Genomic DNA, 25,295 nt, shown 5'->3' with positions numbered 1-25,295 from the left:
TCTATGGTACATTACCCTATAACCCGGAAGTAGGGTGGAGCCGAGGTCCACACCATCGGTTATTGGATAGTGGATGCCTGTAGAATACTGGCCAATAGCGGGCTAAGACAGCACAGTAACCCTCTATCTCGCCGCTATTCACTGCAATGGGCCGTCCTACGACCCGGAAGTATAACACACCGGAAGTTAATTGCACCCTTATGCTGAAAGCAAAAAAAAAAAAACACCAACCACTCAACCACCAATGGACCGATGGTATACATACAAAATCCAAAGTGTATATACATAATAAAAACGCTGTAAATCACATCACTTTCCATTGGTAGTGACGATCGTGCTCTGACCAATCATAGAGATTGAGCTTTACCCCAATCAGCTAAACTTCCTCCTTAGTTAACATATGACCCGGAACAATAATAGCACGGATTCCCGGCCGGATGTATGGACTTCATGACCCGGAACAATAAAAACATAGAGTCCCGGCCGGATGTATGGACTCCACACACCAGGAAGACCAAGAAGTTATTTATGTGTACTCAGTACACTCTGCACAACAGCGCCATCTACCAATGGAAGTGTAACAGTGTAAGGAAAATTTGTATGGAAGTTTAATCCATATACCAAAAATATCATAATAATAGACAAAAACATGTCACACCAGAAAAAAGAACACAAATCTATTGGAAACTAATAGGCAAAACTAAATATATAAATATAAACATAAATAAGTAAAATCATTAAAATAACCCTAAGCCCATAACCAATGCTAGACAGCATGAGTCACAAGCCTAGGGACATTTGTGTGTGCGGACACTTTGGGGGATCACAGTCCTCCCAACGCACATCATCCAAAGATGAAAGATCAAATATAAAAGATCAAGTATAAAATAATATAGAATTGGAAACTAAAATCAATAATCACTAATAAAACAATTTAAATCCAACTCTATATTTAATCCCACAGGGCTCAAAGATTGGGTCTGGAATATCCATTTCGTTTCGCACTTTGATAGTTCCCTAACCCAATTGGCACCCCTCCACGGGGGTGTCACCCGCTCGACACCCCAGAATTGTAGACAACTGGGGTCCCGTTGGTGATGTGAGCGGAAATGGGCTGGGACACTGTGCTCTGTTTTGCCCTTAATAATATTGCTGATGTGCTCCCCAACTCTAATTGTCAAAGTGCGTTTAGTTCGTCCTATGTAAATGATTTTGCAGGGACACATTAAAGCATACACCACATGCGTGGTATCCCATGTGATGAAATGCCTAATGTCAAAACTCTTGTCAATTGCTGCAACATAAAAGGACTCACGTCTCCTCTGATTTTGGGGGGTGTACGAACATGACTTACATCTTCCACATTTGTGAAACCCTCGTCTACCCGGAAAGAAAGAAGTATCCAGGGGGTTAAGGATCTTCTTCACCACCCTGTCCCCAAAGTTCGGGGCCCTACGGTAAATGAAGGATGGGACATCAGGCAACACAGGTCCCAATACGGCATCCATCTGCAAGATGTTCCAATGGGTTTTGAAGATGGCTTCTACTTTTTTGTGGTCCTCACAGTAATCAGACAAAAAACTCCATTGTTTATCGTCAGATCCATTTGTGGGTCTCGTCACATTCTGCAAGCATGCAGCTCGAGGGATATCCAGAATATTTTCAATCTCTTTCTCAAGAGATTGTTCGTCATATCCCTTTTGGATAAACCTCTCCTTTGGTTTGGGCGATATAGTCTTCTTCAAATGTACAGTTCCGTCATACTCGTATGAACTGGCCACGTGGTGTATTACGCAGCCAGTTCGGGTGATGTCCACTTTGAATAGACAGGTAACTGTTTCTATCTGTAGACTTGAAGAAGACAGACGTAGTTAATCTGCCCAAACCCTTCTTTATGTTTACGTCCAAGAAGTGGATATCCGTTAAACTCCAATTGAACTCAAGTTTGATGTTATTTGTATTAGTATTCAAATAGCTCATGAAGTTCAATAATGAGGACTCTGTGTCGTTCCATACAAAAATAATATCGTCTATGAATCGACGATAGAAAAGAAGTTCTGGTCTCTCCCTACAAAATACATGTTTGTCCTCCCACTCTGCCATAAAAAGGTTGGCAAGACTGGGAGCGAATTTCGCTCCCATTGCCACACCTTTCTTCTGGCTGTAGAAGGACTGATTATACCAGAAATAGTTATGCCCTAGACAAAAGTCCAGGGCATTCCGGATAAACAATTTCTGGTTATGTGGTAAATCATCCCTCTTACTCAGGGCCCAATTAAGGGCCAATAGAGCATCATCATGTTGGATGATGGTGTAGAGGGATGACACGTCCGCCGTCACTAAGAAAGCGGACGAGTCATCCCCCAAGACCACATCATCCAACGATATGAGCAGGTCCTTAGTGTCTTTAAGGTATGCCCTTGTAGTTACGACACTGGGTTGGAGGAAGGTGTCCAAATATTGGCCCAACCTAGCGCACACCGACCCAATCCCGTTAACTATCGGGCGGGGCGGTGGGCAATTCGGATCCTTGTGGACCTTAGGTAGCGTGTACACTATCGGTATTCTGCACGCACTCGGGACCAGGTATTGTTTCTCTTTTTTTGTTAGCACATGGTTTTTGTACCCCTGGTCTACCAAAACTCTAAGGTCACTTTCGAAGTCACTAGTTGGATCCTTTGACAACAGTACATACGTGGTTTCATCTGCCAACATACCCTGTAATTGTTGGGTGATAAAACTCTGGATCCATTATCACCACTCCCCTGACAGATGATGAATCCACAAATGAGTGGTATTCATTCTTCCATAGAGCAGGCATAGAATTACAGTCTCTTATACTCAAAAGAAAAAAACGCAAGATGGAATTAATTAATGACAGGATCAAGGAACTACAGAAAAAGATAGAAAATATTCAGGAAACTACGGCAATTAAGGATTTTAATGAGAAAACTAAAGCAAAACTGGACAAAATTCACAAGGAGACACAATTAAAGAAAGTTAAAAAATTCAACAGGGATCTTAAAGATTTTAAAACAAATCAGGTTTATTGTTGGCAGGCTGAACCCTCTTTATATGGAACAGTTCCGCCAGCTCCCGTAGTCCCCGAAGTGGAAGCATCCGGAGCTCCATCGGGAACAATGGGACAGGGAGATGAACCCAGGACACCGAATGTGGTGAATAGGTTTCCATCTCAGTGGACGGGACCCCCAAGGAGGGGACACCATAAACAACGTGGTAGGTCCCGTGGAAACCAAAGGGGAGGCACTAGAGGCTATCCCCAGCCTAATTATGTGAACACCCACAATTACTACCAACCATTAGTGGGACAGGATGCAACTGGAGATGGGACCCCACGCCGACAACCTTTTTTAGGGAGAGGCAGGGGGAGGGGGAAGAGTCGACCCCAACCCCAGGGACGTCAAGGGGAATATTGGGGAAACCCAAACCCCAACCCAAATCAGTATCCAAGCAACAACGAGGAGTCAGAGCGGGACGGCGAATACAACGCCAGAAAAAGAAGGAGGGAATGAGAGGACAGGGCATTTACAATATTAGCTCTGTCACTCTAACAGACAAAGAACTCCATATACTGGACCAGGGTCTGAAGTGTGCCCCTAAACGGACCCTTAACAAATTTAGTACTTACATTGACACACATAAGTACATACGCAAACTTAACATCAAGAAATACCTTATTAGTAACCCCATTAATTCCGTGAGTAATACTCATTCTGGTATGGCGGTGAATAGTGGTCTGAGAAACAAGTCCATATGGAACCCCCAGGTTAGAAATAACCAGGCAGTTGAAATATTCAAAAGTTTAGTTCCGAAAGACCTCCAGTACCTACCGATTGATCATTCTGTTAAGAATAATAGTAGACACATACAGGAGGGGTTGGAATCCCTTGAACAAAGAATAGACATTATCGTCCGACCCGCCGACAAGGGTGGGGGAGTGGTGATAATGGATCCAGAGTTTTATCACCAACAATTACAGGGTATGTTGGCAGATGAAACCACGTATGTACTGTTGTCAAAGGATCCAACTAGTGACTTCGAAAGTGACCTTAGAGTTTTGGTAGACCAGGGGTACAAAAACCATGTGCTAACAAAAAAAGAGAAACAATACCTGTATGTATGGGCAGGCTGAATGTACCCATGTCAAATCGATCAACTTGGGTACAACCAATCTATTCAATTTTACATGTGATTATTGCTGTTATAGCCGCTAGCAATAATCCCTGTGTTCTCCTGGCGGGGAAGCTATCTCTGCTGGGAGAACACAATGGCTCCACGGACCGGGAAGGATTCCCCCATCAACAATGACTGTGTTGATGGGGGAATCGACCTGTGGTTGCAGGAAAGAAAATTGCTCAGTCAAGGAATGGGCTGGAACTGAACACTGCACGTGCATAAAATTCATAACAAAAAATTGCTAGCAGACAGTTTTACGTTATTTGGTTTGGCATTACGTGAATCAAGGATATAAAGGGCATAAATAATTTTAGTAAAAACTACTTCCAAGGTGGTTTTCTCTGAAATACTGCCTGTACCTCGAGCCACACAAGAGAGGCAGAAGGAGATTAGGGAACTTAATAAGTGGCTGAGGAATTGGTGTAGGAAGGAGGGGTTTGGGTTCCTGGAGAACTGGGCTGACTTCTTAGTCGGCTACCGGCTCTTTAGTAAGGATGGGATGCACCTTAATGGGGATGGTACAGCTCTTTTGGGGAGAAAGATGGCCACCAAGTTGGAGGGGCTTTTAAACTAGGAGACGGGGGGGGGGCTCAGAAGTAGAGTCAGTGAGGAGGGAGCAAAGGACTGAAGGCAGTTGTAGAGTCAGCAGCGACAGTAGGTCCACAACGTCAATTGGCAGGTCTGTGTGGGAAAACCTCAGACCAAACAGGAATAAACATAACCGCCAATCACGTTTAACTTCCGTAAAACTAAGAGGGGTATATGCTAATGCCAGGAGCCTAGCTAATAAAATGGATGAAATGGAAATGTTAGTACATGAGGATGACATAGACCTTGTGGGAATAACAGAGACTTGGTTCGACCCCTAACATGACTGGCTGGTCAATATCCAAGGGTATTCGGTGTACCGGAAGTACAGGGTAGGAAAAAGAGGGGGAGGGGTATGTCTCTATGTCAAGAACAATGTAAAGGTGATAGAGAGGAGTGACATTACGGATGGGATGAGCATGGATTTAGAATCTGTGTGGGTAGAACTCCATAGGGAAGGAGAAAAGGGAAAAGTAATTGTGGGGGTTTGCTATAGGCCACCTAAACAAGAGGAGGGGGTAGAGCTGGAATTTTTAGCACTAATGGGTAAAGTGGCCAAATTGGGATCAGTCATCATATTGGGGGACTTCAATTATCCCGACATTGACTGGGATGAGGGGACTGCACACTGACAGAAGGCCCGTCTATTCACGGAAACCTTACAGGATAATTACATGTCACAGTTGGTGGATTCTCCAACTAGAGAAAACGCAGTCCTGGATCTATTGATCACTAATGACCCAGACCTAATCTCGGAGGTAGGAGTCCAGGACTACCTGGGCTCTAGCGATCACAGGATGATCACATTTAGTATAAATAACAATATAACAAGGCAAGTGGGGAACATAAGAACCCTAAAGTTCAGAAGGGCAAACTTTCCAAAATTGTACTTATTGATGGAAAGGGTAAACTGGGACCAAACCTTGGGATCACTGACCACAGAGGAAAAATGGGAATGCTTTAGGAACATATTAAGCAAATGCATCTTGCAGAGCATTCCTATGGGAAATAAATTTAGAAGAGACAAAGCCAAACCTGGCTGGCTAAACCGTAGCGTTAAAAAACTTATTAGGGGAAAAAAATTGGCCTTCAAGAAATATAAATCAGAGTATCGGCTTTCGTGCAATACAAGGAGGCAAATAAGAAAAGTAAGCAAGAAATCAAGAGGGCTAAAATCAACTTTGAGATACAAATAGCGGAGGATAGTAAAAAAACCCAAAGAAATTGTTTAAATATATCAACAGCAAAAAAACTAGGGCAGAGCATATTGCACACATAATTAACAATGATGGGAGGATGGTTACAGAGGACACTGAAAAAGCAACCGTGCTGAATTCTTTTTTCTCGTCAGTCTTTACACAGGAAAAGGAGGGGTACACTGACCATGACTGTATGGTTAGTAGTAATACACAGGACTTGCCACTATGGCTAACAGAGGGTGAAATCATGGAAAGGCTGGATAAACACAAATCACCAGGCCCGGATGGCGTACATCCGAGAGTACTCAAGGAACTCAGTAAGGTTATATCTAGACCACTGTTCCTGATCTTTGCTGACAGTATTAGGACAGGAGATGTACCAGGGGATTGGAGGAAGGCTAACGTGATTCCGATATTCAAAAAGGGCCAGAGGCATTTCCGGGGAAATTATAGGCCTGTCAGTTTGACATCAATAGTATGTAAAGTTCTGGAGGGGATGATAAGGGACTATATCGTAGAGTATGCTAAAGACAACAACATCATCAGCAGTAATCAGCAGGGGTTTACAAATGGGCGTTCTTGTCAAACCAATCTCTTAACATTCTACGAGGAGGTGAGCTGTGAGCTAGATAGGGGGAGACCAGTGGATGTGGTGTACTTGGATTTCGCTAAGGCGTTTGATACAGTTCCCCAAAAGCGCTTAATTTATAAAATAAGGTCTGCAGGTATCGACAGCAGGGTTTGCTCTTGGATACGGAACTGGCTAAAAGGGCGTGTCCAAAGGGTGGTAATAAACAGCGCATACTCAGACTGGTCTGAGGTAGTAAGCGGGGTGCCCCAGGGCTCAGTCCTGGGACCAACCTTGTTCAATTTATTCATAAACAGCATTGAGGACAGGATCAGTAGTTCGTTATCAGTTTTTGCAGATGACACAAAATTGGCCAGGGCAATAACTGCACAGCATGAAGCAGATATCCTACAGAATGACCTGGACAAAATAACGGAGTGGGCAACGACATGGCAAATGAGGTTTAATGTGGAGAAGTGTAAGGTTTTGCACTTGGGGACTAAAAACATAAAAACACAATACACGTTAGGAGGGGAACCCTTGGGGGAATCAAAAATGGAGAAGGATCTGGGAGTCTTGGTTGATGATAGATTAGGCAACAGCATGCAATGTCAAGCGGCAGCTGCCAAAGTCAGCAGATTATTAGCATGCATAAAGAAAGGGATGTATTCCAGAGATAAGACTATAATCCTTCCACATTATAAAACTCTGGTCCGACTGCATCTGGAGTATTCTGTCCAGTTCTGGTCGCCAGTCCTCAGGAGGGATGTGTTGGAGCTGGAGAGAGTCCAGAGAAGGGCAACTAAACTGATTAGTGGATTGGAGGACCTTAACTATGAAGAGCGGCTGCAACCGCTCAATTTATTCTCCCTGGAGAAGAGACGCCTGAGGGGGGACATGATAGCAATTTATAAATATCTCAATGGGGATCTCAGCTTCGAAAAAAAGCTGTTCATTCGAAGGGATTGCATGAGGACAAGAGGGCATACAATGCGATTAGAGGAGAAGCGTTTTAACCTCAGGCAACGTGGGGGGTTCTTTACTGTTAGGGCTACAAGATTGTGAAATTCTCTACCACAAGAGGTGGTTTCTGCGGGAAGTATGATGGCTTTCAAAAGACTCTTAGACTTACATCTTAAGGATCAGGACATTAAGGGCTATGTGAGATGATTACAGCCACACACACCTACAGAGGTTGAACTGGATGGACTATTGTCTTTATTCAACCTCACCTACTATGTAACTATGTAATACTTTAGTCTTCCATTCAAAGCACCTAATGGGCCATACACACTATAAGATTTTCTGAAGACTTTTTCCTTTAGATTTACCAAAACCATATAATATGAGGTCAAACCTAAACACTTTCAATTTGTATGCAATCTGGCAGGCCCTTGCACTACATAGAAAAGGTAAATCTAACCACAAAAGTTGGATAGTGTGTATCCAGCTTTAGTATCTTTAGCCTTTAGCAGAGTAGGGCTGCGGCTGTTATGGTAAGGTAAGTAAGCAGATGGACGAGAGGATTCTGGGCTGCAAGGGGAAAAGAACTGTTTTTTACTACAAGTTTACTAAAAGTGAACGTGTCCTTAAATCATGACATCACAAAAAATGTCAATAATTATATTGGTTCTAAAGGCAGAAGATTTTATCTTAACACATTCTATGCATTAAAGTGATTTTAAAGTCCCGTTTTTTTTTCTCTATTAAAATACCAAACATGTTATACTTACCTCATCTGAGTAATGGTTTTGCACAGGGTAGCCCAGATCCTCCTCTTCTCGGGTCCCTGGTTAGAGCTCCTGGCCCCTTCCTCCTATTGAGTTCCCCAACAACATGCAGCTTGCTATGGGGCCACCCGAGCTGCAGCTCCATGCATCCCTTCAAACACAGAGCTGCCATGCTGCCCCCCCTCTCCTGATTGGCTAACAGAGTTTGATAGACAGCAGCAGGAGCCCATGACTGTTGTTTCTCAGCCAATCAGGAGAGAGTCCTGGACGGCTGAAGCACTTGTGGACATCGCTGGATAAAGCTCTGGCTTTGGTTCTGTGTCTCCTCTCGATTCAGTGATGTTGTGCGAGAGACTCCGGCTGTCCGGGACTCTCCCTTCTGAATGGCTGAGACAGTGAGCCAATGAGGATGGAGAGGGGCCAAAACTCAGCTATGTGTCTGAATGGACACAGAGCAGTAGCTCAGGTGCCTCCCAAGAGCAAGCGCTCTTGGGGTACTCAGGAGGAGGGAGGGCCAAGGAGAGACTGCAGTCAAGCCATCAGACAGTTCCAAATTAGTGGTCATGCTATCAGACAGGTTTTTTTTGTAACCTACAAAATAATTATTACACAAATGTGTCATTCACACCACCCTCTACCAAATCTTACAATATGGTGGGATTTTACTGTGGAAATTTAAAGATACAGAGCCCCAAATATCACCCCTTTGGCTACAAATTGACATTTTTGCAATACTTCAAAATGGATCAGACATAAAATCTCCCATTGGACCAATACGTTTACAATGCAGATGTGTCATACACACCCCCCTCTACCATATCTTACAATATGGTGGGATTTTACTGTGGAAATTTAAAGATACAGAGCCCCAAATATTACCCCTTAAGCTACAAATTGACATTTTTTCAAAATTGTTAAATGGGAGAAAAATAAAATCTCCCATTGGAGTGATTGGACCAATACATTTACAATGCAGATGTGTCATACACACCCCCCTCTACCATATCTTACAATATGGTGGGATTTTACTGTGGAAATTTAAAGATACAGACACCCAAATATCACCCCTTAGGCTACAAACTGACATTTTTTCAAAAATGTTAAATGGGAGAAAAAAAAAAGTCTCCCATTGGACCAATACGTTTACAATGCACATGTGTCATTGTCAGGGAACTACCAATATCCTGGCGAATCAGCGAATTCGCGCATTGGCGCGAATGCGCATGCGCGCCCAAACACGGGCAAACGCAGTTAGGAATGTGCGTGCGCCAAACGGCCTATTTAAAGCCAACAGCCACAACATCTAGTTGCTGGATGATCAACAGCCTCCCGTGTTCCCTGTGCCTTGTTTACCTGCTGATCTTGCCTTCCCGTTGCCGACCCGGACTGTCTGACTTGCTTCTCCTGGCTCCTGACCCCTTGGCTTGCTCTCGGATTCCTGTTGTCTTCTCCAATACTTGACCTCGGCTTGGCTCCTGACTTCGCTCCAGTATTTCTCCCAGTCTGTTCCTGTCTGCACCTTGTAACTGCCTGGCTTGCCAAAGTGTTCCAGACCTGCTTGGGACTTCTCAACAAGTTGGTTCCTGCTTCCATCCTGGTCATCCCAACCGGCAACCCGTGCTACTTCGGGCACAGCACTCCCTGTCCCACTTCCAGGGGTACTCTGCACCTAGCCGCAAGGGGAGCCCTCTCTACACTCCGGCTTCGGATCAGGTACGTGACAGTATCATCCAGCCATGTCAGAAGCCGAGAGAGGTGCCTCCCCGCTGGAAACCCTGTGCCAGCAAGTGACAGCATTAACCCAGGCGGTGAAGAATCTTCAGGATGGGTACTTCCAACTGGAAGGTCGTTTACAGTACCTGACTACACCATCCCTGGCAGCGACTCCAAATCCACCCGCTGCAGTCTCCACCTCCGCTCCTGCAACTTCAGGACAGTCAGCTCCAACTCCTACGATGATGGCTCCGCCTCCAGAACCAAGAGTACCTATACCTGAACGCTTCTCGGGGGATCGCCGCAAGTTTAAGTCATTCAAAAATGCCTGCCTGTTATACCTGGCCCTGCAACCCAGAACTTTTTCTTTAGAGACAGTTAAAGTGGGGTTTATTATTTCCCTGTTGTCTGATGAACCCCAGTCCTGGGCCCATCAGTTACTGGAACAGAAGGATCCTGCTTTTAGTTCCGTTGAGGTTTTCTTCGAGGCTATGGCACAGCTGTACGATGACCCACAACGTATGGCCACTGCCGAGGCTACGCTCCATAAGCTACAGCAAGGCCGACGCCCTGTAGAGGATTACACAGTGGACTTTCGTAGGTGGGCCACAGACACAGGGTGGAATGAGGCCGCCCTCAAATACCAATATCGGTTAGGTCTGTCTGAAACCCTGAAAGATGAGTTGGCACGAGTAGAGACCCCCACCTCATTAGAGGAGCTCAATCAACTCGCCATCCAATTGGACAGACGTTTGCGGGAACGCAGGTCTGAACGAGCTCAGTCTTATCAGCCTACTTGGATGTTACCCAAGGTGCCACCATCTCCTGCTCCTCTACCCACTGCTACCAGCCCAATGTCTCCTGAAGAGCCTATGCAGATCGGAGTGGTCCGCTCAGCCTTAACCCCTGCTGAAAGGCTTCGTCGCAGGCAATTGAACTTATGTCTTTACTGTGGGGAAGATGGACACTTTCTCCGTGACTGCCCAGTGAGACCAAGTAAGCCCGCTGCTTTCAACCATCTGCATCTCCAAATTCCGGGACCCTCTCCCGCTCACCTAGTCCTTCTTGTTTCATTACAGGTGGCAGAAGGAGAGATCAAGCTGCCAGCAATCATTGATTCCGGAGCCTGCAGCTGTTTCCTGGATATCTCTGTGGCAAGAAACCTTCACATTCCACTCCAGACCAAGCGCCATAAACTGGAAATCCATCTTGCAGACGGCACCACTCCCAGGTCCGGGCCCGTCATTCAGGAGACCTTACCCGTACTTGCCACTACTGGCCCTGGCCATAAGGAACTTCTTCACTTTGACGTCCTTCCTTCACCTATGTTTCCTGTAATTCTGGGAATTCCGTGGCTACGGGCCCATAACCCGTTGATAGACTGGTCCAAAGGGGAAGTATCCTTCAAATCAGTATACTGCCTCCAACATTGTATGACTCCTGAGATACCTCCTCCTGCCAGCTGTCTTGCCATTCAGCCTGTTTCCAATGCCAGCCAAGACGTTCCTTCCGCCTATCATAGTTTTCTGGACGTATTTGATAAGAAGAAGGCTTACTCTCTACCACCTCACCGTCCCTATGATTGCCCAATAGAATTGTTGCCTGGTGCGGAGATCCCTTTTGGCCGTATTTTCCCACTTTCAGAGACGGAACTTGAAGCCCTACGGCAATACATTGATGAAAACCTCAGCAAGGGCTTCATTCGTCCTTCTTCCTCTCCGGCCGGAGCCGGAATCTTCTTCGTGGAGAAAAAAGACCACACTCTCAGGCCATGTGTGGACTACAGGGACTTGAATAAAATAACTATAAAGAACCGGTACCCACTCCCTCTCGTTCCTGAACTCTTCCAGAGGTTTCGTTCTGCTCAAGTCTTTACTAAATTAGACTTACGAGGTGCCTATAATTTGGTGCGGATCCGCGAGGGCGATGAGTGGAAGACTGCCTTTCGAACCCGTTTCGGGCATTTCGAATACTTGGTTATGCCCTTCGGGCTGTGTAATGCCCTCGCCACTTTCCAGCACCTTGTAAATTATATTTTCCGAGAATTCCTGGACAATTTCCTCATCGTTTATTTAGACGACATCCTTATTTTTTCTACTACCCTGGAGTTGCACAGAATACATGTACAAAAAGTATTGGCCACTCTCAGAAAACACGGGCTTTATGCTAAAGCAGAAAAATGTGAATTCGAGAAGTCATCCATACAATTTCTGGGTCTGATTATCTCCACTGATGGAATAGCAATGGACCCTCAGAAAGTGTCTGCCATCCTGGAGTGGCCTGCCCCCTCTGACAAAAAGGGCATCCAAAGGTTTGTGGGTTTCGCAAACTTTTACCGAAGGTTTATTAAGGACTTTTCCCGCATCATTGCCCCCATTACGCAAATGACTCGGCAAAACACTCGGTTCCAATGGTCCCCAGAGGCCCAAAGTGCATTTGACAAGCTCAAGGCTGTATTCACCAGTGCTCCGGTGCTACAACACCCAGACCCAGCCTTACCCTATGTCCTTGAAGTTGATGCTTCAGAAGTGGCCACGGGAGCAGTCCTATCGCAACGCCAGAGACCCAAGGCATTGCTTCACCCAGTAGCGTTTTTTTCTAGAAAACTCAGTCAGCCCGAGAAGAACTACGATGTAGGGGACCGAGAACTATTGGCCATCAAGGCCGCATTAGAAGAATGGCGATATTTGCTGGAGGGCGCAGCCCACCCAATAATGATATTCACGGACCAAAAGAACCTCGAATATCTCAGATCAGCCAAACGCCTAAGACCTCGGCAGGCCAGATGGGCACTATTCTTTTCGAGGTTTAACTTCCATCTCACATACCGGCCAGGCTCTAAGAATGGGAAGGCAGATGCCCACTCGCGGATGTTCCCTGAAACCCCTGTGGATGTCACCCCCAGTACAATTCTGTCCTCTCAAAACTTTCTTTTACTCCAGCCTGATCTTAGGACCACCCTTGAACTGGCCTCTGCCCGCTGTACTGCTCCTGAGACTGCTACTCTCAAAAGACAGGGAAAAAATTTTTTTGCATGAAGACAAGTACCCCAGGAAGCCAGACTCACGGTCCTTAAAGCTCTTCATGACCATCAACTTGCCGGTCACTTTGGGGTCCGAAAGACCTTAGAGCTAATTCAGCGATCCTATTGGTGGCCAAACCTAAGAAAGGACTGTAAGGACTATGTGAGTTCCTGTACCACCTGCCTTCGGAGTAAAGGCAGTCACGTCCAAGCCTGGGGTCTGTTGAAACCACTTCCGGTCCCAAGACAACCATGGGAGATTATGTCCATGGATTTTATAGTGGACCTACCTTCTTCAGAGGGATTCTCCACAATTATGGTGATAGTAGACCGCTTGTCCAAAATGGCCCATTTTATTCCCATGGTTGGCACTCCTTCGGCCGTGGACACGGCACATACCTTTGTCAAGGAAATAGTGAGGCTACATGGTCTACCCGGCAGCATTGTATCCGACCGTGGAGTACAATTTACTTCCAGATTTTGGAGGTCTCTCTGTAAAGCCTTGAATATTGAAGTCTGCTTATCTTCAGCATATCACCCCCAAAGTAATGGTCAAACGGAGAGAACCAACCAAACCCTTGAGCAATATCTCCGCTGCTTTTCCACATTTTCGCAAGACAACTGGGTATCCTTACTCCCGTGTGCGGAGTTTGCCTACAATAACACAATTCATGCTTCCACCCACCAGTCTCCATTTTTTGCAAACTATGGGTTTCACCCATCCTTTTTACCTAACCCTGTGTCTGAGACTACAGTACCTGCTGTTCAAGATAGGGTAGCCTTCCTGCAAGAAAATTTTCTGCTATTACAGAAGACCATGCAAAAGGCACAAGAAGCCTATAAGGAATGCTACGACAAGAGAAGGAGGGATAGCCCGGCCTTGAAGGTGGGAGACAAAGTGTGGCTGTCCACTCTTAATCTTAAGTTGGCCTGCCCATCCAAGAAGCTGGGTCCAAGATTCATTGGTCCCTTCCCGATCAAGAAGATGGTCAATCCTGTGGCCTTTGAATTATGCCTTCCAAATACTTACAAAATTCACCCAGTCTTCCACGTGTCTTTGCTTAAACCGGCCAATCCTGGTCCTTTTCCTGGAAGAGATAGCTTGCCTCCACCTCCAGTTGTAGTAGATGGAGAAACGGAATATGAAGTGGAATCTATCCTGGACTGCCGTAGACGAGGAAGGCAAGTCCAGTATTTAATCAAATGGAAGGGCTATTCTCTGGAGGAAAGTTCTTGGGAACCTGCTGGAAATATACACGCTCCCAGACTGTTACGTGACTTTTTCAAAAGATTCCCTGAAAAACAGGCTCTGTTAGGCATCCGGAGGCTGCCCCTCAGGGGGGGGCACTGTCAGGGAACTACCAATATCCTGGCGAATCAGCGAATTCGCGCATTGGCGCGAATGCGCATGCGCGCCCAAACACGGGCAAACGCAGTTAGGAATGTGCGTGCGCCAATGCGCACGCGCGTACGCCATGCGTAATGGCGCTTGGCGCCAAACGGCCTATTTAAAGCCAACAGCCACAACATCTAGTTGCTGGATGATCAACAGCCTCCCGTGTTCCCTGTGCCTTGTTTACCTGCTGATCTTGCCTTCCCGTTGCCGACCCGGACTGTCTGACTTGCTTCTCCTGGCTCCTGACCCCTTGGCTTGCTCTCGGATTCCTGTTGTCTTCTCCAATACTTGACCTCGGCTTGGCTCCTGATTTCGCTCCAGTATTTCTCCCAGTCTGTTCCTGTCTGCACCTTGTAACTGCCTGGCTTGCCAAAGTGTTGCAGACCTGCTTGGGACTTCTCAACAAGTTGGTTCCTGCTTCCATCCTGGTCATCCCAACCGGCAAACCGTGCTACTTCGGGCACAGCACTCCCTGTCCCACTTCCAGGGGTACTCTGCACCTAGCCGCAAGGGGAGCCCTCTCTACACTCCGGCTTCGGATCAGGTACGTGACAGTCATACACACCCCCCTCTACCATATCTTACAATATGGTGGGATTTTACTGTGGGAATTTAAAGATACAGAGCCCCAAATATCACCCCTTAGGCTACAAACTGACATTTAGCAATAGTTCAAAATGGATCAGACATTAAATCTCCCATTGGACCAATACGTTTACAACGCAGATGTGTCATACAAACCCCCCTCTACCATATCTTACAATATGGTGGGATTTTACTGTGGAAATTTAAAGAAACAGAGCCCCAAATATTACCCCTTAAGCTACAAATTGACATTTTTTCAAAATTGTTAAAATGGGAGAAAAATAAAATCTCCCATTGGACCAATACGTTTACAATGCAGATGTGTCATACACACCCCCCTCTACCATATCTTACAATATGGTGGGATTTTACTGTGGAAATTTAAAGATACAGACACCCAAATATCACCCCTTAGGCTACAAACTGACATTTTCGCAATACTTCAAAATGGATCAGACATGAAATCTCCCATTGGACCAATACGTTTACAATGCAGATGTGTCATACATACCCCTCTCTACCATATCTTACAATACGGTGGGATTTTACTATGGAAATTTAAAGATACAGAGCCCCAAATATCACCCCTTAGGCTACAAATTGACATTTGCATTGTAAACGTATTGGTCCAATGGGAGATTTTATTTTTCTCCCATTTAACATTTTTGAAAAAAATGTCAAATTGTAGCCTAAGGGGTGATATTTGGGGCTCTGTATTTTTAAATTTCCACAGATGACACATCTGCATTGTAAACGTATTGGTCCAATGGGAAATTTAATGTCTGATCCATTTTGAAGTATTGCGAAAATGTCAGTTTGTAGCCTAAGGGGTAATATTTAGGGCTCTGTATCTTTAAATTTCCACAGTAAAATCCCACCGTATTGTAAGATATGGTAGAGGGGGGTGTGTATGACACATTTGCATTGTAAACGTATTGGTCCAATGGGAGATTTCATGTCTGATCCATTTTGAAATATTGCGAAAATGTCAGTTTGTAGCCTAAGGGGTGATATTTGGGTGTCTGTATCTTTAAATTTCCACAGTAAAATCCCACCATATTGTAAGATATCGTAGAGGGGGGTGTGTATGACACATCTGCATTATAAACGTATTGGTCCAATGGGAGATTTTATTTTTCTCCCATTTAACATTTTTGAAAAAATGTCAATTTGTAGCTTAAGGGGTGATATTTGGGGCTCTGTATCTTTAAATTTCCACAGTAAAATCCCACCATATTGTAAGATTTGGTAGAGGGGGGTGTGTATGACACATTTGTGTAATAAATATTTTGTAGGTTACAATCTGCTGTGTATTGTGTCAAATAATGTTTCCGTCTACAATTTCTAACATAAAAAAAAACCTGTCTGATAGCATGACCACTAATTTGGAACTGTCTGATGGCTTGACTGCAGTTACTCTACAGCACAGTGAACAGCTTTCACACACTAAGAAGCTTTACAAAGTCTGGTGTACTATGTATCGTGACAGTTCCCCAGCCAGAACATAGAGAGTAACAGGCGACGCTGCACAGGCACAGTGTTTACTCTAATGCCCCATACACACGTGCAGATTATCTGCAGACTTACCTTTTCTATGTAGTGCAAGGGCCAGCCGGATTGCATACAAATTGAAAGTGTTTAGGTTTGACCTCATATTATATGGTTTTGGTAAGTCTGCAGACAAAAGTCTGCAGATAATCTGCACGTGTGTATGGGGCATAAGAGCCTCCGTGAATATCTTTTTTTTTTTGATACAGCGGGGCTGCATTCAACATTCAACACTTTCAGATCACTGTTCAATGACCTTAGGTTTCCAAGAATCATCGTACCATGCCTACTTATCTTAAGAAACAGAACATTTAAAAAAAAAAAAGAAATGTTAGCTACATAAAGAAATCGCAAACACCCACAAGGTATCATCTCGCTTTAGTCTCATCTCACCTGTTTATACAGCCTGAGAATGCCGCTGATATACACAGAACAGATGTAACAAAGTCAAAACAAGGAAGGGTAGCGGCTAGTTCCTGCCCAGTAGAAGGACCCTGGTGATGTCACAGACCATGTGACTGTTTGGTCACATGGTACAGAGAAGTACAGGAAGTGGACGGAACTCATCACATCCCATGTGTCTGCTCTGCAGGGAAGGTCTGTTCCTGGGTTTTTTTCTGCTTCTTCTTCTGCAATCTCTGCCAAGGAGGGGGAGATGTCTGTATATGGGGGGGAGATGTCTGTAAATGGGGGAGATGTCTGTAAATGGGGGAGATGTCTGTATATGGGGGGAAATGTCTGTATATGGGGGGATGATGTCTGTTAATGGGGGGATGATGTCTGTATATGGGGGGGGGGGAGATGTCTGTATATGGGGGGGGGGGGGAGATGTCTGTATATGGGGGGGGGGGGGAGATGTCTGTATATGGGGGGGGGGAGGAGATGTCTGTATATGGGGGGGGGGGAGAGATTTCTGTATATGGGGGGGGGAGAGATGTCTGTATATGGGGGGGGGGGAAGAGATGTCTGTATATGGGGGGGGGGAAGAGAGGAAGAGATGTCTGTATATATGGGGGGGAAGAGATGTCTGTATATATGGGGGGGAAGAGATGTCTGTATATATGGGGGGGGGGAAGAGATGTCTGTATATATGGGGGGGGAGAGATTTCTGTATATATGGGGGGGGGAGAGATTTCTGTATATATGGGGGGGGGGGAAGAGATGTCTGTATATATGGGGGGGGGAAGAGATGTCTGTATATATGGGGGGGGGGAAGAGATGTCTGTATATATGGGGGGGGGGAAAGAGATGTCTGTATATATGGGGGGGGAAAGAGATGTCTGTATATATGGGGGGGGAAAGAGATGTCTGTATATATGGGGGGGGGAAAGAGATGTCTGTATATATGGGGGGGGAAAGAGATGTCTGTATATGGGGGGGGGGAAAGAGATGTCTGTATATGGGGGGGGGGGGGAAGAGATGTCTGTATATGGGGGGGGGAGAGATGTCTGTATATGGGGGGGGAGAGATGTCTGTATATGGGGGGGGGGAAGAGATGTCTGTATATGGGTGGGAGATGTCTGTATATGGGGGGGGGAGGAGATGTCTGTATATGGGGGGAGGAGATGTCTGTATATGGGGGGGGGAGGAGATGTCTGTATATGGGGGGGGGGGAGATGTCTGTATATGGGGGGGGGAAGATGTCTGTATATGGGGGGGGGAGGAGATGTCTGTATATGGGGGGGGGAGGAGATGTCTGTATATGGGGGGGGGAGGAGATGTCTGTATATGGGGGGGGGAGGAGATGTCTGTATATGGGGGGGGGGGAGAGATGTCTGTATATGGGGGGGGGGGGAGAGATGTCTGTATATGGGGGGGGGGGAGGAGATGTCTGTATATGGGGGGGGGAAGAGATGTCTGTATATGGGGGGGGGGAGAGATGTCTGTATATGGGGGGGGGGGAGAGATTTCTGTATATGGGGGGGGGGGGGAAGAGATGTCTGTATATGGGGGGGGGAAGAGAGGAAGAGATGTCTGTATATATGGGGGGGAAGAGATGTCTGTATATATGGGGGGGAAGAGATGTCTGTATATATGGGGGGGGGGGAAGAGATGTCTGTATATATGGGGGGGGAGAGATTTCTGTATATATGGGGGGGGGAGAGATTTCTGTATATATGGGGGGGGGAGAGATTTCTGTATATATGGGGGGGGGAAGAGATGTCTGTATATATGGGGGGGGGAAGAGATGTCTGTATATATGGGGGGGGGAAGAGATGTCTGTATATATGGGGGGGGGGGGGAAAGAGATGTCTGTATATATGGGGGGGGAAAGAGATGTCTGTATATATGGGGGGGGAAAGAGATGTCTGTATATGGGGGGGGGAGATGTCTGTATATGGGGGGGGGGAAAGAGATGTCTGTATATGGGGGGGGGGGGAAGAGATGTCTGTATATGGGGGGGGGGGGAAGAGATGTCTGTATATGGGGGGGGGAGAGATGTCTGTATATGGGGGGGGAGAGATGTCTGTATATGGGGGGGGGGAAGAGATGTCTGTATATGGGTGGGAGATGTCTGTATATGGGGGGGGGGAGGAGATGTCTGTATATGGGGGGGGGGGGAGATGTCTGTATATGGGGGGGGGAAGATGTCTGTATATGGGGGGGGGAGGAGATGTCTGTATATGGGGGGGGGAGGAGATGTCTGTATATGGGGGGGGGGGAGGAGATGTCTGTATATGGGGGGGGGAGGAGATGTCTGTATATGGGGGGGGGGGAGAGATGTCTGTATATGGGGGGGGGGAGGAGATGTCTGTATATGGGGGGGGGAAGAGATGTCTGTATATGGGGGGGGGGGAGAGATGTCTGTATATGGGGGGGGGGGGAGAGATGTCTGTATATGGGGGGGGGGAAGAGATGTCTGTATATGGGGGGGGGAAGAGATGTCTGTATATGGGGGGGGGGGAAGAGATGTCTGTATATGGGGGGGGGGGAAGAGATGTCTGTATATGGGGGGGGGGAAGAGATGTCTGTATATGGGGGGGGGGGAGAGATGTCTGTATATGGGGGGGGGAAGAGATGTCTGTATATGGGGGGGGGGAAGAGATGTCTGTATATGGGGGGGGGGAAGAGATGTCTGTATATGGGGGGGGGGAAGAGATGTCTGTATATGGGGGGGGGAAGAGATGTCTGTATATGGGGGGGGGGGGAGATGTCTGTATATGGGGGGGGGGGAGATGTCTGTATATGGGGGTCTGCTTCTTCTGCAATCTCTGCATATGGGGGGGGGTGTCGTCTGCATATGTCGGGGGATGTCTGTATATGGGGGGAGATGTCTGTATATGGGGGGAGATGTCTGTATATGGGGGGGGATGTCTGTAGCTGTATATGGGGGGGGGATGTCTGTAGCTGTATATGGGGGGGGGGTGTCTGTAGCTGTATATGGGGGGGGGGATGTCTGTAGCTGTATATGGGGGGGGATGTCTGTAGCTGTATATGGGGGGGGATGTCTGTAGCTGTATATGGGGGGGGGATGTCTGTAGCTGTATATGCGGGGGGGATGTCTGTAGCTGTATATGGGGGGGGGGGGATGTCTGTAGCTGTATATGGGGGGGGGATGTCTGTAGCTGTATATGGGGGGGGGGGGATGTCTGTAGCTGTATATGGGGAGGGGTGTCTGTAGCTGTATATGGGGGGGATGTCTGTAGCTGTATATGGGGGGAGATGTCTGTATATATGGGGGGGGGGGGGGAAAGAGATGTCTGTATATATGGGGGGGGGGGAAAGAGATGTCTGTATATATGGGGGGGGGAAAGAGATGTCTGTATATATGGGGGGGGGAAGAGATGTCTGTATATATGGGGGGGGGGGGAAGAGATGTCTGTATATATGGGGGGGGGAAGAGATGTCTGTATATATGGGGGGGGGGGAAGAGATGTCTGTATATATGGGGGGGGGGAAGAGATGTCTGTATATGGGGGGGGGAAGAGATGTCTGTATATATGGGGGGGGGGAAGAGATGTCTGTATATATGGGGGGGGGGGAAGAGATGTCTGTATATGGGGGGGGGGGGAAGAGATGTCTGTATATATGGGGGGGGGAAGAGATGTCTGTATATATGGGGGGGGGGAAGAGATGTCTGTATATGGGGGGGGGGAAGAGATGTCTGTATATGGGGGGGGGGGAAGAGATGTCTGTATATGGGGGGGGGGGAAGAGATGTCTGTATATGGGGGGGGGGGAAGAGATGTCTGTATATGGGGGGGGGAGAGATGAGAGTCTGTATATGGGGGGGGGAAGAGATGTCTGTATATGGGGGGGAGATGTCTGTATATGGGGGGGGGGAGGAGATGTCTGTATATGGGGGGGGGAGGAGATGTCTGTATATGGGGGGGGGAGGAGATGTCTGTATATGGGGGGGGGGAGGAGATGTCTGTATATGGGGGGGGGGGGGGGAGATGTCTGTATATGGGGGGGGGAGGAGATGTCTGTATATGGGGGGGGGGAGGAGATGTCTGTATATGGGGGGGGAGGAGATGTCTGTATATGGGGGGGGGAGGAGATGTCTGTATAGGGGGGGAGGAGATGTCTGTATATGGGGGGGGAGGAGATGTCTGTATATGGGGGGGGGGGGAGGAGATGTCTGTATATGGGGGGGGGGAGGAGATGTCTGTATATGGGGGGGGGGGAGGAGATGTCTGTATATGGGGGGGGGAAGAGATGTCTGTATATGGGGGGGGGGGAAGAGATGTCTGTATATGGGGGGGGGAGGAGATGTCTGTATATGGGGGGGGGGAGGAGATGTCTGTATATGGGGGGATGATGTCTGTTAATGGGGGGATGATGTCTGTATATGGGGGGGGGATGATGTCTGTATATGGGGGGGGGGAAGGAGATGTCTGTATATGGGGGGGGAGGAGATGTCTGTATATGGGGGGGGGGAAGAGATTTCTGTATATGGGGGGGGGAAGAGATTTCTGTATATGGGGGGGGGGAGAGATGTCTGTATATGGGGGGGGGAGAGATGTCTGTATATGGGGGGGGGGAAGAGAGGAAGAGATGTCTGTATATATGGGGGGGAAGAGATGTCTGTATATATGGGGGGGGAAGAGATGTCTGTATATATGGGGGGGGGGGAAGAGATTTCTGTATATATGGGGGGGGGGGAAGAGATGTCTGTATATATGGGGGGGGGGAAGAGATGTCTGTATATATGGGGGGGGGGAGAGATTTCTGTATATATGGGGGGGGGGAAGAGATGTCTGTATATATGGGGGGGGGAAGAGATGTCTGTATATATGGGGGGGGAAGAGATGTCTGTATATATGGGGGGGGGGGGAAGAGATGTCTGTATATATGGGGGGGGGAAGAGATGTCTGTATATATGGGGGGGGGAAGAGATGTCTGTATATATGGGGGGGGGGAGAGATGTCTGTATATATGGGGGGGGGGAAAGAGATGTCTGTATATATGGGGGGGGGGAAAGAGATGTCTGTATATATGGGGGGGGGGGAAAAGAGATGTCTGTATATATGGGGGGGGGGAAAAGAGATGTCTGTATATATGGGGGGGGGGGAAAGAGATGTCTGTATATATGGGGGGGGGGAAAGAGATGTCTGTATATATGGGGGGGGAAGAGATGTCTGTATATATGGGGGGGGGGAAGAGATGTCTGTATATATGGGGGGGGGAAGAGATGTCTGTATATGGGGGGGGGGAAGAGATGTCTGTATATGGGGGGGGGAAGAGATGTCTGTATATATGGGGGGGGGGAAAGAGATGTCTGTATATATGGGGGGGGGGGAAGAGATGTCTGTATATATGGGGGGGGGGAAGAGATGTCTGTATATGGGGGGGGGAAGAGATGTCTGTATATGGGGGGGGGAAGAGATGTCTGTATATGGGGGGGGGGAAAGAGATGTCTGTATATGGGGGGGGGGGAAGAGATGTCTGTATATGGGGGGGGGAGAGATGTCTGTATATGGGGGGGGGAGAGATGTCTGTATATGGGGGGGGGGGGGAAGAGATGTCTGTATATGGGTGGGAGATGTCTGTATATGGGGGGGGGAGGAGATGTCTGTATATGGGGGGAGGAGATGTCTGTATATGGGGGGGGGGGGGGAGATGTCTGTATATGGGGGGGGGAAGATGTCTGTATATGGGGGGGGGAAGATGTCTGTATATGGGGGGGGGAAGATGTCTGTATATGGGGGGGGAGGAGATGTCTGTATATGGGGGGGGGGGGAGGAGATGTCTGTATATGGGGGGGGGGGGGAGATGTCTGTATATGGGGGGGGGAGATGTCTGTATATGGGGGGGGGGAAGATGTCTGTATATGGGGGGGGGAGGAGATGTCTGTATATGGGGGGGGGAAGAGATGTCTGTATATGGGGGGGGGGGAGATGTCTGTATATGGGGGTCTGCTTCTTCTGCAATCTCTGCATATGGGGGGGGGTGTCGTCTGCATATGTCGGGGGATGTCTGTATATGGGGGGAGATGTCTGTATATGGGGGGAGATGTCTGTATATGGGGGGGGGATGTCTGTAGCTGTATATGGGGGGGGGGGGATGTCTGTAGCTGTATATGGGGGGGGGTGTCTGTAGCTGTATATGGGGGGGGGATGTCTGTAGCTGTATATGGGGGGGGGATGTCTGTAGCTGTATATGGGGGGGGGATGTCTGTAGCTGTATATGGGGGGGGGATGTCTGTAGCTGTATATGGGGGGGGGATGTCTGTAGCTGTATATGGGGGGGGGATGTCTGTAGCTGTATATGGGGGGGGGATGTCTGTAGCTGTATATGGGGGGGGGATGTCTGTAGCTGTATATGCGGGGGGGATGTCTGTAGCTGTATATGGGGGGGGGGGATGTCTGTAGCTGTATATGGGGGGGGGATGTCTGTAGCTGTATATGGGGGGGGGGGATGTCTGTAGCTGTATATGGGGAGGGGTGTCTGTAGCTGTATATGGGGGGGATGTCTGTAGCTGTATATGGGGGGAGATGTCTGTATATAGGGGGGGATGTCTGTAGCTGTATATGGGGGGAGATGTCTGTATATGAGGGGGGATGTCTGTAGCTGTATATGGGGGGGGGGATGTCTGTAGCTGTATATGGGGGGGGGGGTGTCTGTAGCTGTATATGGGGGGGGGGGTGTCTGTAGCTGTATATGGGGGGGGGGTGTCTGTAGCTGTATATGGGGGGGGGATGTCTGTAGCTGTATATGGGGGGGGGGATGTCTGTAGCTCTATATGGGGGGTGCTCTATATGTGGGGGAGGGGGGGGGGTGTCCCTCGCTGTGTATGGGGGGGGGATGTCCCTCGCTGTGTATGGGGGGGGGATGTCCCTCGCTGTGTATGGGGGGGGGATGTCGCTCGCTGTGTATGGGGGAGATGTCATTTGGGGGGTGTCTCTGTGTGTCTCTCTCTCTCTGTGGCTGTCTGTGTGTAATATATATATTTCTATCAGTGTTGATTCATCCTGTTTTTGTATTGTTTCCTTCCTCTTATTTATATCAGTGTTGATTGGTGGACTGACTGTATGGGAAGGAAACAATTGAACTTCTTTTGGAGGGGGGTTATTGGGTTGAGGTTCGGTGTCATGTAAATGTGTAGCAATAACCAGATTGGAGCAAGGGGCTATTTGGCTGAAGGGGGGGGGGGGTTTGAAGGGTTTAAAATTGGTCACAAACTGATTTTGGGCAGAAAAACTTAACTTTGTCCTTTTTGCAGAACTGCAGTGAAGCTGAGAAGATTGTTTGAAGGATGGCGGCCAGAAACTGGAAGATTCCAAAGAGATCCCTGAATGGGTGAAAGTGTGGAAGAATGGTGGTCAGAAGAAGGGAGGGAAGAAGACGACAGCTGAGAGATCGGGAAACCCTCTCCAACCTCCCTTTCTCTCACTCCTCTCTATCCTCCTCTGCGTCAGTTCTGGCTCAGTCCCCTGCTCCTCCTGGGTCGGTCCTGGCTCAGTCCCCTGCTCCTCCTGGGTCGGTCCTGGCTCAGTCCCCTGCTCCTCCTGGGTCGGTCCTGGCTCAGTCCCCTGCTCCTCCTGGGTCGGTCCTGGCTCAGTCCCCTGCTCCTCCTGGGTCGGTCCTGGCTCAGTCCCATGCTCCTCTGTCTATCCAGTGCTATTTCCCCCCTGGGGCTGGTGCTATTTATGCTCATCCTGTAGTATCGATGGGGAACTTGCCAGCAGCTGGGGGCCGGGAATGGGGGTGGAGGGGTGGGATATAGAGGTTGGTGGAGGGGTGGGGATATAGAGGTTGGTGGGGGGTGGAGGGGTGGGGATATAGAGGTTGGTGGGGGGTGGAGGGGTGGGATATAGAGGTTGGTGGGGGGTGGAGGGGTGGGATATAGAGGTTGGTGGGGGTTGAGGGGTGGGATATAGAGGTTGGTGAGGGGTGGGATATAGAGGTTGGTGAGGGGTGGGTTATAGAGGTTGGTGGGGGTAGGGGTGGGTTATAGAGGTTGGTGGGGGTTGAGGGGTGGGTTATAGAGGTTGGTGGGGGTTGAGGGGTGGGTTATAGAGGTTGGTGGGGGTTGAGGGGTGGGTTATAGAGGTGGGTGGGGGTGAGGGGTGGGATATAGAGGTTGGTGAGGGGTGGGATATAGAGGTTGGGGGGGGGGGTGCAGGGGTAGGATATAGAGGTTGGTGGAGGGGTAGGATATAGATGTTGGTGGGGGTGGAGGGGTGGGATATAGATGTTGGTGGGGGGTGGAGGGGTGGGATATAGAGTTTGGTGGGGGTAAGGAGTGGGATATAGAGGTTGGTGGGGGTAAGGAGTGGGATATAGAGGTTGGTGAGGGGTGGGAT

At 48.2% G+C, this 25,295-nt stretch overlaps 1 protein-coding gene across 1 annotated transcript in view; it reads right to left on the bottom strand.

Annotated features, from left to right (window-relative positions):
* The window catches only part of CCDC127 (coiled-coil domain containing 127), a 133,120-nt gene extending 116,110 nt beyond the window's left edge, over positions 1 to 17,010 (bottom strand). Inside the window, exon 1 of the mRNA XM_082257991.1 lies at positions 16,940 to 17,010. The gene's annotated coding sequence lies outside the window, so the exon portion shown is untranslated. The remainder of the gene's footprint in view (positions 1 to 16,939) is intronic.
* Positions 17,011 to 25,295: the final 8,285 nt, after the last annotated feature.

This window comes from Pelophylax lessonae (genome assembly GCF_965119305.1).
Source record: "Pelophylax lessonae genome assembly, chromosome: 5".
Classification (NCBI taxonomy): Eukaryota; Metazoa; Chordata; class Amphibia; order Anura; family Ranidae; genus Pelophylax; species Pelophylax lessonae.
Note: the sequence above shows the minus strand (reverse complement) of the source record. Positions and strands in the feature narration are given on the sequence as shown.